General features: G+C 48.2%; 1 protein-coding gene across 4 annotated transcripts in view; it reads left to right on the forward strand.

Annotated features, from left to right (window-relative positions):
* LOC115195373 (semaphorin-5A-like) overlaps nucleotides 1–5,000 on the forward strand; it is a 268,434-nt gene that overhangs the window by 251,432 nt on the left and 12,002 nt on the right. The window lies entirely within an intron of this gene.

The following is a 5,000-nucleotide window of genomic DNA, read 5'->3' on the forward strand; positions in this document are numbered from 1 at the left end:
GTAATTCCGCTTAAATTAACACTCGTCTGTGGGCATTGACATAATCCATAGAGAGAGAGAGAGAGAGAGAGAGAGAGAGAGACAGAGAGAGAGAGAGAGACAGAGACAGAGACAGAGAGAGAGAGAGAGAGAGAGAGAGAGAGAGAGAGACAGAGAGACAGAGACAGAGAGAGAGAGACAGAGAGAGAGAGACAGAGAGAGAGAGAGGGGTTATGTCTGACGTCCGTCTGGTTTTTGAAACAAATGAATCTTTCCTGGTATTCCACGGCGGCCGGTCGAGATGAGACTATCCGTCAAGCGCGGGAAGGAATCGACTTATGTGTCAGTTTACGATAGAGAAATTACACAGAGATGACAAAAACCAGGGCAAACTTCAATTACCCCCCAGCCAACACCTTACAGGCCGGGCTGTTTAAAACCAATTCTGAAATTGTCCTGAAAATATACTTTTCTCATCAGATGAAGTCAAAAGATTTTGTTCCAAGTGATTGCTGAGAGACCTTCATTTTTTTGGGAGGTACTTGGACAAAGACAGAACAGCACAATGAGATTGTTTTCTTATCCTGACATGTCGTTGAGACATTACAGTTCTTGGACAAAGCAAAAAGTGCACAATGAGAGTTTGTACTTGCCCTGTTGCCGAGACGTTACAGTATTCTGAAAGGTTGTGTTAGATTTTTTTCTTTGGTCTCTTGTTTGATTCCTGGAGGCGTTTTATGTTACCATGTATACATTGGTTTTAATAAGCATGAGGACTTCTGTGTGTGTGTGTGTGTGTGTGTGTGTGTGTGTGTGTGTGTGTGTGTGTGTGTGTGTGTGTGTGTGTGTGTGTGTGTGTGTGTGTGTGTGTGTGTGCATGCGTACGTGTGTGTATATGTGTGTGTGTGTGTGTGTGTGTGTGTCTAATTCAGACGTGACAGCTAGCAGGTTTTGTTTCATCCAGATGCTAAAACAACCCCCCCTGAACCCCGTCATCTCCTCCCTCCTCCCTCCATATTATCTCCTGTTCTCCCTCCTCCCTCCATATTATCTCCTGTTCTCCCTCCTCCCTCCTCCCTCCATATTATCTCCTGTTCTCCCTCCTCCCTCCATATTATCTCCTGTTCTCCCTCCTCCCTCCATATTATCTCCTGTTCTCCCTCCATATTATCTCCTGTTCTCCCTCCTCCCTCCATATTATCTCCTGTTCTCCCTCCTCCCTCCATATTATCTCCTCCCCCTCCCTCCATACTCTCCTGTTCTCCCTCCTCCCTCCATATTATCTCCTCCCCCCTCCCTCCACACTCTCCTGTTCTCCCCCTCCCTCCATATTATCTCCTCCCCCTCCCTCCATACTCTCCTGTTCTCCCTCCTCCCTCCATATTATCTCCTCCCCCCTCCCTCCATACTCTCCTGTTCTACCCCCTCCCTCCATATTATCTCCCCCCTCCCTCCATACTCTCCTGTTCTCCCTCCTCCCTCCATATTATCTCCTCCCTCCATACTCTCCTGTTCTCCCCCCTCCCTCCATACTCTCCTGTTCTCCCTCCTCCCTCCATATTATCTCCTCCCTCCTCCCTCCATACTCTCCTGTTCTCCCTCCTCCCTCCATACACTCCTGTTCTCCCTCCTCCCTCCATATTATCTCCTCCCTCCTCCCTCCATATTATCTCATGTTCTCCCCCCTCCCTCCATACTCTCCTGTTCTCCCTCCTCCCTCCATATTATCTCCTCCCTTCTCCCTCCATACTCTCCTGTTCTCCCTCCTCCCTCCATATTATCTCCTCCTCTCCTCCTGGCTCCCTCTCCTGTTTTGTGGGTGCATTTGTAAAATCACTGGAGAAGCCAGGAAAAAAAAGCCATATTACAACCTATGTGTTGTGATAATTGCCTTGTGTTCTCTATAACCTGGTAGTTCATATGCCTTGCGACTGTGATATAGAGGCCTAAAAGCTGAGACAATTAGAAGACACAGTGGCAGATTAAATGAAAACACACTTTTGTTCAATCACAAAACCGAAGAGCAACCTCTGTCCGGTGAAGTCCACAAAGCATATTGAATGTAACAAACAGCTACATAACCTACAGCATGACCAAGCAAGTTAATGTTTCCAACATTTTCAGACCACTAAACAACTATTGATTTAGAACCACAGAGAGTCACCGCAAGTCACAAAGAAAACAGGAGCTGCCTCCACTATTCCAGCACCATTTCAACTACAACATTCAACATCATCAAATCAGCTATTTTTAGTCTAATACAGTGACAACTATAAGATACCAAAAACGATCAACATAAGCTAAATATGATGTGGCTGTCCATGGTTCTGATTTCTGTGTGGTGTGTGTGTGTGTGTGTGTGTGTGTGTGTGTGTGTGTGTGTGTGTGTGTGTGTGTGTGTGTGTGTGTGTGTGTGTGTGTGTGTGTGTGTGTGCGCATGCCATCCTCTTCTGTCATGTTGACTTAATGGTCTGTCACTCTGTCATACAGTACACACTTTTAGTTTCTTGTCCTAGGCTACCTGGCTAAAATGCTTGCTCGCTAGCCTAACTTCCTTTCATGGGCAACGTTAGCTAGTTAGCCTTCTACATCTAGCTACATATTGTTGAATTTCTCTCAGTCCAGGGTCACAATTTATGAATTAATGGTTGGATCAGAATCACCGTTATAATCATTGGCCAGTACAGAGAATTAAGTAAAACCACAAGTCCAAATCCCTATCTCCATCCATGGCTAATTTAGGAAAGGGACAATTTTATTTAGCCAGCCACCGGAGGACAACAACACAACGAGATGCAATAATTCAAGATGTTTCTGTCAATGATGTATGATCTCAATGTGATTTGATAGGAGTGACACAAAATCCAAACTGGCTTCCTATGACACTTGTTTTTTGGTGTGCCAGAACCATTCACAGTTGAGCTCACTCAGTTTAGCTCAACGCTGATTGGCTATTATTTTATTTAAAAAATTATCTAGGGAGTCCAAATGCTCACTGGCTTCCCTTGCATTCAGTGCTACGGGTGACAACAATTTCATACTCTTTATTTATTACCCTTTTTCTCGCCAATTGGTAGTTACAGTCTTGTCCCATCGCTGCAACGCCCGTGCGGACTCGGGAGAGGCGACGGTCGAGAGCCATGTGTCCTCCGAAACACAAACCCGCCAAGCCGCACTGCTTCTTGACACACTGCTCGTTTAACCCGGAAGCCAGCTGCACCAACGTGTCGGAGGAAACACCGGCCGCCACAAGGAGTCACTAGAGTGCAACAGGACTAGGACATCCCAGCCAGCCAAACCCTCCCCTAACCCCGACAACGCTCATGGGTCTCCCGGTCACGGCCGGCTGCGACACAGCCTGGAATCGAACCCGGATCTGTAGTGAAGCCTGAAGCACTGTGATGCCGTGCCTTAGACCGCGTCGGGGAGGCTGTCATACTCCTTTTGAAAAGACAGTACCAGATAGATGGAAAAGGAAAGAAAGATACCTAGTCAGTTGTACAACTGAATGCCTTCAACTGAAATGTGTCTTCATGGCTGTTTCGCTCGCTTGGATTCTTTCTCCGGTGACATACATTCAGCCACTTGCGAATCGAAGGACAATTCTGAAACACAGAGACTAAAAAAAATATACATGGAAATATACTGCTCAAAAAAATAAAGGGAACACTTAAACAACACAATGTAACTCCAAGTCAATCACACTTCTGTGAAATCAAACTGTCCACTTAGGAAGCAACACTGATTGACAATAAATTTCACATGCTGTTGTGCAAATGGAATAGACAACAGGTGGAAATTATAGGCAATAAGCAAGACACCCCCAATAAAGGAGTGGTTCAGCAGGTGGTGACCACAGACCACTTCTCAGTTCCTATGCTTCTGGCTGATGTTTTGGTCACTTTTGAATGCTGGTGGGGCTTTCACTCTAGTGGTAGCATGAGACAGAGTCTACAACCCACACAAGTGGCTCAGGTAGTGCAGCTCATCCAGGATGGCACATCAATGCGAGCTGTGGCAAGAAGGTTTGCTGTGTCTGTCAGCGTAGTGTCCAGAGCATGGAGGTGCTACCAGGAGACAGGCCAGTACATCAGGAGACGTGGAGGAGGCCGTAGGAGGGCAACAACCCAGCAGCAGGACCGCTACCTCCGCCTTTGTGCAAGGAGGAGCAGGAGGAGCACTGCCAGAGCCCTGCAAAATGACCTCCAGCAGGCCACAAATGTGCATGTGTCTGCTCAAACGGTCAGCAACAGACTCCACGAGGGTGGTATGAGGGCCCGACGTCCACAGGTGGGGGTTGTGCTTACAGCCCAACACCGTGCAGGACGTTTGGCATTTGCCAGAGAACACCAAGATTGGCAAATTCACCACTGGCGGCCTGTGCTCTTCACAGATGAAAGCAGGTTCACACTGAGCACGTGACAGACGTGACAGAGTCTGGAGACGCCGTGGAGAACGTTCTGCTGCCTGCAACATCCTCCAGCATGACCGGTTTGGCGGTGGGTCAGTCATGGTGTGGGGTGGCATTTCTTTGGGGGGCAGCACAGCCCTCCATGTGCTCGCCAGAGGTAGCCTGACTGCCATTAGGTACCGAGATGAGATCCTCAGACCCCTTGTGAGACCATATGCTGGTGCGGTTGGCCCTGGGTTCCTCCTAATGCAAGACAATGCTAGACCTCATGTGGCTGGAGTGTGTCAGCAGTTCCTGCAAGAGGAAGGCATTGATGCTATGGACTGACCCGCCCGTTCCCCAGACCTGAATCCAATTGAGCACATCTGGGACATCATGTCTCGCTCCATCCACCAATGCCACGTTGCACCATAGACTGTCCAGGAGTTGGCGGATGCCTTAGTCCAGGTCTGGGAGGAGATCCCTCAGGAGACCATCCGCCACCTCATCAGGAGCATGCCCAGGCGTTGTAGGGAGGTCATACAGGCACGTGGAGGCCACACACACTACTGAGCCTCATTTTGACTTGTTTTAAGGACATTACATCAAAGTTGGATCAGCCTGTAGTGTG

Source organism: Salmo trutta, chromosome 6 (assembly GCF_901001165.1).
Source record: "Salmo trutta chromosome 6, fSalTru1.1, whole genome shotgun sequence".
Lineage (NCBI taxonomy): Eukaryota > Metazoa > Chordata > Actinopteri > Salmoniformes > Salmonidae > Salmo > Salmo trutta.